Raw genomic sequence first — 13,160 nt, 5'->3', positions numbered from 1 at the left:
ATTTTATTATTTTTTTTATTATTGATCTGTTTTCAATATTTTATTAAAAGTAAAATTTGATCGGATTCCCAAAGATATACCTTTAAGATTTGCTCTTAATTAAACAAAATAGATTTTATGTAGACATGGTTGTAGACTGCTATATCTCTTACATGATGTGTGCTTTCCTTTGCATGAGAGCGTGCAGCTGCCAGAGATAGAAATATGCCCTCTATGTTTTAAATATTTAATGAAATCATGGTTTAACATGATTGTGTATGAATAATGTCCCAAAACAGAAATATTATTGTTAACTGCAGAAGCAGTATTATTGCACAGTATATTGATGCTGCATTGGTCTTTTAACATATTGATGAAAAAGTAAAAGTGACTCTGAATTTAGAAAAATCTGCTTACATTACTTACACCTCTAAATTTCTGCATTCATGGTAATAAATGCAAGAATAAATTGAATTGATCTAAACTTCTATATTATGCAATTTTATATCGATAACATGGTGTCACCAAATAGCTCATTACATTTGACTATACACATTACTCAAGATTTATGGCCTATACTTTCTCATATTTACCTTATTTTGAGTTTTACTATTTTTGAGTTTGTTACCATTCTGACAGAAATGATATTAAAACAGAATTATTACACTCTTGATCTTCATTTAATTCCAAAAAAATCATTGATGCCCGATAAACTTCCATTGACCAATTTAGTTCTAATTTTCAGCCCAAATTAAGCCGCAGACTTTAATAGGTAGGAAAAGGGAGCAGGATGGACATGGGCTTGGTTTGAGTTGCTTCCCCTGCTTCAGGTGAGAGCTTCCAGTAAAAAGGTTTTTGCATTTTCTGAAATATTGCTGTTCAAATGTAATGCCTTTTATCTATTAATCTGTTAAATTTTCAAGCATTTTATAATTGTCATTAGCATTAGTAATGCTGGACATCAATTTTGTGTGGAATTAATCATTTAAACATCTCTGCATATATTGCTGTTCAAATAATTATAATGTCTGTTATACATTAATCTAGAAAAAAAATCTGAAAAAAAGTGTGTTATTTAAGCAATTTATTATTGTCATTAGCATTAGTAATGATGGACATCAATTTTGTGTGGATTAAACATACAGCAGACATTTAAACATCTCTGCAGCAGTATCAATTTGATATAATATATATAAGGTTGTTGGGTGTTGTCACCCTTTGAGTCCAATAGGTCTCTTTATATAATAAATATCCCCTAACTTTGTCACTATTCACCCTCACAGTATCTAATGAGATACTCATTTCAAATCTACAGTCATTAATGTTATAAATCTGATAAATGTTGGAAGCTAGGTGGCTTTTATAATAATGTTCATCCAACACCACTCAAGTAATTTGTACAGATGAGTGATTTATAAATTATAGCAAATTTCCAGCTTTATGTGCATTTATATGATGATAGATATTAGGAGTCGCGTGCCCCGTGTACAAGCAGCTGTAAGCAAACCAGGTGACGTTGTTACGATGCATTATCAAAATTTGGGATAAGGCATTAACATTACAATGTATTTGCAAGTAAATATACCATCTAATTATGGCGATATACTTGACTGAGTTTAGATTACAGCTGACGCGTGCCCCTTCTTTGTGTACCCTCCTCAGTAAGTTGGGTTATTAAATCCTGAACAAAGAAACTCATAAGGGGTTATGGGGCTGTGTCACCAATAAGAAACACTGTATTGATTTAATGGTTAATGTAGCCCAGAAACTTTAAGAAATTGTGCTTTTGACCCAAGTTCTGTCGGAGGCAGTAGGATTTGATTTCTTTGTCTAGTTTGGTGACAACGGCTTAATTTTCATAGATTGATTACTGTAATTGATGCTTAGGGGCCGATGTGTGTAGCACTGTTTTGTTGTTATGGTAATGGTAGGAAATGTAAAGTATTGAAATAGACATTAGCGAAAGGCAAACTCGGAAGGAAGCTATTCTCTCAACATGATCAGTGTTTGCGTCTTTATAATGTTGCAAATGTCAGAAAAATAATAGCTTAGAGAAACAACAAAATAGATTCATGATTACCACTTTCTTTCACTGTCCTGATTTATTATTTTAGGAAGTTGGCTTCTAATACACTCCATCAAAGAAGAGATAGTTTATTTTTCTGCAGGTAACAAAGATTATTGAAGTTGAAAACTTGATATCAAAGCATCATAATGTTCTCATTTTATTTACACTTTAATAGTGACTTTTTTCCTTTATTTAAATATAATTTGCTTGATACTGTTGAGAGTTTCAAAGTACAAAGAATGGATATACATGTACACATATATATGTTTGTGGGAGGAATATTTCAGTTTGTGAGTTTTTTTCAGTCTCCCATTCCATTCCCAAGTTTCAGGCGTCCCTTTATTCCAGTGCAGATTGAATCGATTTCTAAAATTTACTGCCAGATAAATAGATGCATGCTAAATCTCTCCATAGATATCGCACCATCTGTCATGGAAAATTTACATATTGTTGCCATGGAAACTATCAGTCTACTATTTACCCAGGGTACATTTCCTAAAATCATGACAGAATGGTTCAATTATCTTATCACAGAACTCAGTATGTCTTTATTCTTTGAAAATTGATACAAATTTAATACCTTCAAGTATTATCAGGCAAACACAACAACAGATTTTTTTTGTGTTAATTAGGGTTTTTGTTGCTTGAAAGGCCCCCAGCGTCCTTAAACCAAACACTGTAGAATAGGGATTTTTAACTTGATATTTAAATATACAAGCTTTATATCAAGATTAATTGAAATTTTATCTGTTGTTGTTTTCTTTGTTGTTGTTGTTGTTGTTGTTAATGTTGTTGTTGTTTTTAATGAGGCATTACCTTGGCCTTGCCAGAAGAGGCACAACCTGGGAAAAACATTATTAATAACATGAAACTTGATACATGTGTTAAAAAAAAAAATGACATCATGTGTTCCATAACTCTGACTTAAATACCTTTTTGAGTTCTTTCCCTTTTCCAACTGAGCAATACAATGGATTTCAATAATTTGACTTAAGACACTTATGCTGACATTAAATAGTTGTGTTGGCATGTTCCTAGCCTTGCTTAGGACATTTTTTATTGTCATTATTATTAAAAATTTTGTTGAGCAGAACAGGGCAATGACAGCCTTTTTTCATGTAATTTACTTTGTAAGTAAATGTACTTTAAAAAGTCAAATATGCCCTCGTGTAAAAATACAACAAATAATCTTTTTTTTCTTCCAGAGAGAATCCATGAGTACAGTGGTATAGACCCTGTGAGCCCGACAAGTGAAACTTGAAGTATGTAAGATTTTGTCAGTTTTAAAAGAAACACTCAAGCATATTAGAGCTTTAAGCCTGAGAGGCAGACATAAACACTTGGAACAGTTTTAAGCAATTTGTCATGCTAATGAGAACAGCATAGATGCAAATATCAGTTTGTAAGACAGGATTAACCAAACAAGATGGGTATGTTCACATATGGGTATGTAACACACAACAAACCAAACAAGAAGGGTATGTTCACATATGGGTATGAAACACACAACAAACCAAACAAGGAGGGTATGTTCACATATGGATATGTAACATACAACAAACCAAACAAGGCGGGTATGTTCATATATGGGTATGTAACACACAACAAACCAAACAAGAAGGGTATATACACATATGGATATGTAACACGCAACAAACCAAACAAGGAGGGTATGTTCACATATGGATATGTAACACAAAACAAACCAAACAAGGAGGGTATGTTCACATATGGATATGTAACACACAACAAACCAAACAAGGAGGGTATGTCCACATATGGGTATGAAAGTAACACACAGCAAACCAAACAAGAAGAGTATGTCTACATATGGGTATGTAACACACAACAAACCAAACAAGAAGGTTATGTCCACATATGGGTATGTAATACACAACAAACCAAACAAGGAAGGTATGTTCACATATGGGTATGTAATATACAACAAACCAAACAAGGAAGGTATGTCCACATATGGGTATGTAACACACAACAAACCAAACAAGAAGGGTTTGTTCACATATGGGTATGTAACACACAACAAACCAAACAAGGAGGGTATGTCCACATATGGGTATGTAACATACAACAAACCAAACAAGGAGGGTATGTCCACATATGGGTATGTAACACACAACAAACCAAACAAGGAGGGTATGTCCACATATGGGTATGTAATACACAACAAACCAAACAAGGAAGGTATGTTCACATATGGATATGTAACACACAACAAACCAAACAAGGCGAGTATATTCACATATGGATATGTAACACACAACAAACCTAACAAGAAGGTTATGTCCACATATGGTTATGTAACACACAACAAACCAAACAAGGCGAGTATGTTCACATATGGATATGTAACACACAACAAATCAAACAATTAGGGTATGTCCACATATGGATATGTAACACACAACAAACCAAACAAGGAAGGTATGTCCACATATGGGTATGTAACACACAACAAACCAAACAAGGAGGGTATGTCCACATATGGGTATGTAACACACAACAAACCAAACAAGGAGGGTATGTCCACATATGGGTATGTAATACACAACAAACCAAACAAGGAAGGTATGTTCACATATGGATATGTAACACACAACAAACCAAACAAGGCGAGTATGTTCACATATGGATATGTAACACACAACAAACCTAACAAGAAGGTTATGTCCACATATGGGTATGTAACACACAACAAACCAAACAAGGCGAGTATGTTCACATATGGATATGTAACACACAACAAACCAAACAAGGAGGGTATGTCCACATATGGGTATGTAACATACAACAAACCAAACAAGGAAGGTATGTCCACATATGGGTATGTAATACACAACAAACCAAACAAGGAAGGTATGTCCACATATGGGTATGTAACACACAACAAACCAAACAAGAAGGGTATGTTCACATATGGGTATGTAACACACAACAAATCAAACAATTAGGATATGTCCACATATGGATATGTAACACACAACAAACCAAACAAGGCGGGTATGTCCACATATGGGTATGTAACATACAACAAACCAAACAAGAGGTGTATATACACATATAGGTCTGTAACACCCAACAAACCAAACAAGAAGTGTATATACACATATGGGTATGTAACACACAACAATCCAAACAAGGCGAGTATGTTCACATATGGGTATGTAACACACAACAAACCAATCAAGGCGGGTATGTTCACATATGGGTATGTAACACACAACAAACCAAACAAGGAAGGTATGTCCACATATGGGTATGTAACACACAACAAACCAAACAAGAAGGGTATATACACATATGGGTATGTAACACACAACAAACCAAACAAGAAGGGTATGTCCACATATGGGTATTTAACACACAACAAACCAAACAAGAAGGGTATGTCCACATATGGGTATGTAACACACAACAAACCAAACAAGGCGGGTATGTTCACATATGGGTATGTAACACACAACAAACCAAACAAGGAAGGTATGTCCACATATGGGTATGTAACACACAACAAACCAAACAAGAAGGGTATGTCCACATATGGGTATGTAACACACAACAAACCAAACAAGGAGGGTATGTCCACATATGGGTATTTAACACACAACAAACCAAACAAGGAGGGTATGTCCACATATGGGTATGTAACACACAACAAACCAAACAAGGCGGGTATGTTCACATATGGGTATGTAACACACAACAAACCAAACAAGGCGGGTATGTTCACATATGGGTATGTAACACACAACAAACCAAACAAGGCGGGTATGTTCACATATGGGTATGTAACACACAACAAACCAAACAAGGAAGGTATGTCCACATATGGGTATGTAACACACAACAAACCAAACAAGGCGGGTATGTTCACATATGGGTATGTAACACCCAACAAACCAAACAAGGAGGGTATGTTCACATATGGATATGTAACACGCAACAAACCAAATAAGGAGGGTATGTCCACATATGGGTATGTAACACACAACAAACCAAACAAGGAGGGTATGTCCACATATGGGTATTTAACACACAACAAACCAGACAAGAAGGGTATGTCCACATATGGGTATGTAACACCCAACAAACCAAACAAGGCGGGTATGTTCACATATGGGTATGTAACACACAACAAACCAAACAAGGCGAGTATAATCACATATGGGTATGTAATAGACAACAAACCAAACAAGGAAGGTATGTCCACATATGGGTATGTAACACACAACAAACCAAACAAGGAGGGTATGTCCACATATGGGTATGTAACACACAACAAACCAAACAAGGAGGGTATGTCCACATATGGGTATGTAACACACAACAAACCAAACAAGGAGGGTATGTCCACATATGGGTATGTAACACACAACAAACCAAACAAGGAGGGTATGTTCACATATGGATATGTAACACGTAACAAACCAAACAAGAAGGGTATGGTCACATATGGGTATGTAACACACAACAAACCAAACAAGGCGAGTATGTTCACATATGGATATGTAACACACAACAAACCAAACAAGGAGGGTATGTCCACATATGGGTATGTAACATACAACAAACCAAACAAGGAAGGTATGTCCACATATGGGTATGTAATACACAACAAACCAAACAAGGAAGGTATGTCCACATATGGGTATGTAACACACAACAAACCAAACAAGAAGGGTATGTTCACATATGGGTATGTAACACACAACAAATCAAACAATTAGGATATGTCCACATATGGATATGTAACACACAACAAACCAAACAAGGAGGGTATGTCCACATATGGGTATGTAACATACAACAAACCAAACAAGAGGTGTATATACACATATAGGTCTGTAACACCCAACAAACCAAACAAGAAGTGTATATACACATATGGGTATGTAACACACAACAATCCAAACAAGGCGAGTATGTTCACATATGGGTATGTAACACACAACAAACCAATCAAGGCGGGTATGTTCACATATGGGTATGTAACACACAACAAACCAAACAAGGAAGGTATGTCCACATATGGGTATGTAACACACAACAAACCAAACAAGAAGGGTATATACACATATGGGTATGTAACACACAACAAACCAAACAAGGAGGGTATGTCCACATATGGGTATGTAATACACAACAAACCAAACAAGGAGGGTATGTCCACATATGGGTATGTAACACACAACAAACCAAACAAGGCGGGTATGTTCACATATGGGTATGTAACACACAACAAACCAAACAAGGAGGGTATGTCCACATATGGGTATGTAACACACAACAAACCAAACAAGAAGGGTATGTCCACATATGGGTATGTAACACACAACAAACCAAACAAGGAGGGTATGTCCACATATGGGTATTTAACACACAACAAACCAAACAAGAAGGGTATGTCCACATATGGGTATGTAACACACAACAAACCAAACAAGGCGGGTATGTTCACATATGGGTATGTAACACGCAACAAACCAAACAAGGCGGGTATGTTCACATATGGGTATGTAACACACAACAAACCAAACAAGGCGGGTATGTTCACATATGGGTATGTAACACACAACAAACCAAACAAGGAAGGTATGTCCACATATGGGTATGTAACACACAACAAACCAAACAAGGCGGGTATGTTCACATATGGGTATGTAACACCCAACAAACCAAACAAGGAGGGTATGTTCACATATGGATATGTAACACGCAACAAACCAAATAAGGAGGGTATGTCCACATATGGGTATGTAACACACAACAAACCAAACAAGGAGGGTATGTCCACATATGGGTATTTAACACACAACAAACCAGACAAGAAGGGTATGTCCACATATGGGTATGTAACACCCAACAAACCAAACAAGGCGGGTATGTTCACATATGGGTATGTAACACACAACAAACCAAACAAGGCGAGTATAATCACATATGGGTATGTAATAGACAACAAACCAAACAATGAGGGTATGTCCACATATGGGTATGTAACACGCAACAAACCAAATAAGGAGGGTATGTCCACATATGGGTATGTAACACACAACAAACCAAACAAGGAGGGTATGTCCACATATCGGTATGTAACACACAACAAACCAAACAAGGAGGGTATGTCCACATATGGGTATGTAACACACAACAAACCAAACAAGGAGGGTATGTCCACATATGGGTATGCAACACGTAACAAACCAAACAAGAAGGGTATGGTCACATATGGGTATGTAACACACAACAAACCAAACAAGGAGGGTATGTTCACATATGGGTATGTAATACACAACAAACCAAACAAGGAGGGTATGTTCACATATGGATATGTAACACACAACAAACCAAACAAGAAGGGTATGTTCACATATGGGTATGTAACACACAACAAACCAAACAAGGAGGGTATGTCCACATATGGGTATGTAACACACATCAAACCAAACAAGAAGGGTATGTTCACATATGGATATGTAACACACAACAAACCAAACAAGAAGGGTATGTCCACATATGGGTATGTTATACACAACAAACCAAACTCGGAGGGTATGTTCACATATGGGTATGTAACACACAACAAACAACCAAGGAGGGTATGTTCACATATGGATATGTAACACACAACAAACCAAACAAGGAGGGTATGTTCACATATGGGTATGTAACACACAACAAACCAAACAAGGAGGGTATGTTCACATATGGGTCTGTATTGCACAACAAACCAAACAAGAGGTGTATATACACATATAGGTATGTAACACCCAACAAACCAATCAAGAGGTGTATATACACATATGGGTATGTAACACCCAACAAACCAAACAAGAAGTGTATATACACATATGGGTATGTAACACCCAACAAACCAAACAAGAGGTGTATATACATATATGGGTATGTAACACACAACAAACCAATCAAGAGGTGTATATACACATATAGGTATGTAACACCCAACAAACCAAACAAGAGGTGTATATACACATATGGGTATGTAACACCCAACAAACCAAACAAGAGGTGTATATACACATATGGGTATGTAACACCCAACAAACCAAACAAGAGGTGTATATACACATATGGGTATGTAACACCCAACAAACCAAACAAGAGGTGTATATACACATATGGGTATGTAACACCCAACAAACCAAACAAGAGGTGTATATACGCATATGGGTATGTAACACCCAACAAACCAAACAAGAGGTGTATATACACATATAGGTATGTAACACCCAACAAACCAAACAAGAGGTGTATATACACATATGGGTATGTAACACCCAACAAACCAAACAAGAGGTGTATATACACATATGGGTATGTAACACCCAACAAACCAAACAAGAGGTGTATATACACATATAGGTATGTAACACCCAACAAACCAATCAAGAGGTGTATATACACATATGGGTATGTAACACCCAACAAACCAAACAAGAGGTGTATATACACATATGGGTATGTAACACACAACAAACCAAACAAGAAGTGTATATACATATATGGGTATGTAGCACACAACAAACCAAACAAGAAGGGTATATACACATATAGGTATGTAACAGATTGCAGATTTTCATATTTCTGTTCGAAAATTAATGTTTTATGGCTTAGACCATTACTAACAGTTCAAGAAAAATGCATAAAACCTCAGATTTTGAACATAAATTTAAAAGTCTGTGATTTAATTTTTTGTCAGCAGTCTTGTATAAGTCGTTTCCATGGATTTTCGCAAAAATTGGCTCATTCCAAGACAAAAAATAAAAAAGTTGTCAAAACGTTCAATCTGTGAGAGTGCAGCTTTAATAAGTAGGGCAAAATGATGTCAATGTCAAGTTATATTGCACTAGTGTAATAAAAGAAAGTATGTAATGGTTGTATTACACTTGAAACAAGGAATGTCATGTGATAAGGGCATGTACACAGATTGACAGTTGTATATTTTTACTTTAAGTATCTTTCATGTGTTTCCAGTGATATGTGAAGGTTTGCTTTGCTGAATGAGTGGCTAAGCTGCATGCCCAAGGGTCTGATTCTTCCATCCATACAGTCCTAAAAAAATGCATGCTTTGTTGTTTACAGGTCACAATTATTTAAGATCACAGTCAATTTTAAAGAGTTCTGAACATCACATTTTATAAATAAAGAAAAAAAATTTTTTTTAATTAAATTGTTCATTTGCTTTTTTGAAATGTCAAAATTTGAATTGCATAAAACTATTGTACATAACCACAAAAACTTGTCCAGTAGGCAAGAAAATTCCTATTGCTTTATCCGAATAGTTTAATTTTGAAATTTACACAATATTCTCATTTATTTCCTAGAACTACCCTTCTGATATTAACTACACCCCAACTGATAAAAATGAAGGTAGTTTTATTTGAGAATTCATGGGGAAAATATTAATTGCAGCAACATTCATGCATTTGCTTAAGAAAAAAATCAACAACCTCGTGGGTTTTTTAGTCAAAAGCTATTTTATTTTAATCGTATTTCATGATTTTTGCATTATTTTAATTTTAATGCAATATCTTGAGAGCCATTAACAGAATAAAGAGATTCTATTTTTCATGAAAACTTGTGTACTTTTCTCAGAAAAAAAACTAAACTGCAAGGTACATTGGGTTTATTACTGCTCACGTTTTAATACATTTTGAATATAGCCGATGATTATGCCCTTGGACATATGACTTTGTTTAATGAATTAATAGGCTTTGATATTAACAGATACACATCTGATTTAATATCATCAATATTATATCTTTGATGTAGACCCATTCATTTGAATAATTATTCCTGCTTACAATGTCCTGTATTGATTAACGACACATCACTCTTGAATAAAAAAATATAACAGGGACAAAATGAAACACTAAATATTATGCCAGATGGTTGGAAATAACCACTTTGTCAAATGCTAGCAGAAACAATAAAAGACCCCAGTACATAAATTGAGCTGGCATATGTACATGGAATATAACAATGACTAAACATCGCCATCTGTGAAAAAAATGTCCTTACTGGTTGTCAACCTAAATGAGCACTGTTTAACATCAGGTTTTGGGGTAACGTCTCTAGATGACATATTAGAATGTATCTGCAATGTTTTGCAGCTTCCCTGTGGTGTAAATAAGCAATGTCTCCAGGGACACTCGGCTTCAGCCGCTTCAGACTGGGGCTACATGTAATTGGTTGAGAAGGGTGGTATTGTAGTTTATATGGAAATAATGGTCATCTCAGAGTGACCGGGGTCAACCGCGCTTTTAGTGTGCAGTGACATTTCATTTAAAATGTTTGACCTTAAAATGATCATTTTAGGATAAGTGAATCAACTTGCACGCAATTGTTCAGTTTTCGTTTGCTCAATAATGGTGTTACTGTCTTATTGTCACAGCCCCTGTAATGAAAGATTTTCATTTGAAATGCAGCTGTCTTCAAATTTATCTCAAGATTTCCTTATGGTGTCAAATCTTTACATTTGGTTAAGACCGGATTATACAATTGATTATGGCTTTCACCTTTTTAAATGCCAGTTATGCTATAGAATTAAAAAAGAGGTATGATGGAAAAAAACTCATTTCAAGCCAATTCTAGGAGAGACAAATGGGGCTGATGGGTCACATATATTTTCAAGCTTTTGATATAAGGACCATGGAGGTCACTGTCATTTCCTTTATATTTTCACTTCTTTTCTTGGCACCACCCAGCGAATTGATGAAAAACAACAACAAAAAACAATATGTATTATCTTTTTTTGTCCCATATTGGCTGTTCGTAAATAAGATATTTTTGTACATTTATGTGGACTATTTTTAGCTTGTCTGTTTTTCAAATAAAATTTCAATGTATTTTCATGATCTTGTTGCCAGTGGTAGTGTAATCATCAGCAGGCATGAACCTTGGAGGTACCTAAAACACTTTGACCGATAACCTTGCACATGTATAGCAATTCCCATCACTCTGGTTTAAATAATTGAGCCAAGTTATGCCCCTTGACAGACCGAGAATAATGGACAAGCATTGTCGTCTGTTTGTGATGTACTGTTCCCATGAATGGCTGCCAGTATACTGTCACATTGTCATTTGTTAATGACCGAAAGCCTGCAAATCTCCCTGAAACCTCCTCATCCTATTGCATGAAAATAAGTAATATAACAGTGTACCACAGCAATACATACAATGGTGATTTCTCTTTATTGTAATTCCTCCATTATTATTCCTGTCATGCTTAGAGACAATCGCCATCACTTTATCTATGTGATGGCTTAATGGAACAAATAAAAATTAATATACATCCTGCTTTTAGCTCATCAACAATCGTTGGAAGCTGGTAGATGAACGAGCATTGTGCGCAATTGTCGAGACTTGTTCATGTTGGCAGAACTGGGATTGGGGATGTGGCCATTGTGAGATTTTGCAGCACTATTTACATACTTCTTGTGGGCTTTAGCTCATGTGTTCGTCTTTAATTTTTCAAGAATAAAATCTATATTGAGTTTGTTTATCTAGCAAAATGACATTCATCAGTGCATTTAGAGATGTTTCCACCTCTGCGTTTTTAATTGTGTCGATGGATCAAAGTAGGTGCTTCTAATGGGACAAACAACCGCCAACCCCCTCAGTCCATTTGCAGGATGTCTTATAGAAAAAATGCTTCCGTAATTCTCAATGTCTTCATTTGACAAGCACAAACTTTATTTGCTAATATTATCATATCTACAAGACCATAAAGACTCGCAAATATACATTATTGTCTCTGATTGTGGCCTTAATCAATAAACATAAGTACCAGTATCCCGGAATTGATCAAAAGAATTATATCTTCCCAAACTCAAGATTACTGAGTAAATATCATTGCCTTATAATATCGTTCATATCTCCGCAGTAATTCCGTATTGACGTAGTGGGAAGCCCATTCCAGCTATTAAAATGATTTTCAATGTCAACATTTTATTCCGTTTGCTTTTTAAGTATTTTTTTCTCCAATAATTTATAGATATTCAATCTTTTGATCTACAATATTACCAAAGGAGTTCTCCGTAATCTTACAAGTTCTTTTACAAATCTGGAAACA

At 35.5% G+C, this 13,160-nt stretch overlaps 1 protein-coding gene across 17 annotated transcripts in view; it reads left to right on the top strand.

The window, feature by feature from the left end:
* Positions 1 to 13,160, top strand: part of LOC128230542 (uncharacterized) — an 81,812-nt gene that overhangs the window by 14,877 nt on the left and 53,775 nt on the right. For 8 of the 17 annotated variants that reach the window (XM_052942896.1, XM_052942900.1, XM_052942898.1 and 5 more), the window contains exons 2-4: positions 725 to 809; positions 3,253 to 3,309; positions 12,393 to 12,492. The gene's annotated coding sequence lies outside the window, so the exon portion shown is untranslated. Of the gene's footprint in view, positions 1 to 724; positions 810 to 2,093; positions 2,148 to 3,252; positions 3,310 to 12,392; positions 12,493 to 13,160 lie in introns of all 17 variants that reach the window. The other 9 variants (XM_052942903.1, XM_052942904.1, XM_052942907.1 and 6 more) reach the window with 5 other exon arrangements.

Source organism: Mya arenaria, chromosome 4 (genome assembly GCF_026914265.1).
Source record: "Mya arenaria isolate MELC-2E11 chromosome 4, ASM2691426v1".
Classification (NCBI taxonomy): Eukaryota; Metazoa; Mollusca; class Bivalvia; order Myida; family Myidae; genus Mya; species Mya arenaria.
This window is presented reverse-complemented; position numbering and strand designations above follow the sequence as displayed.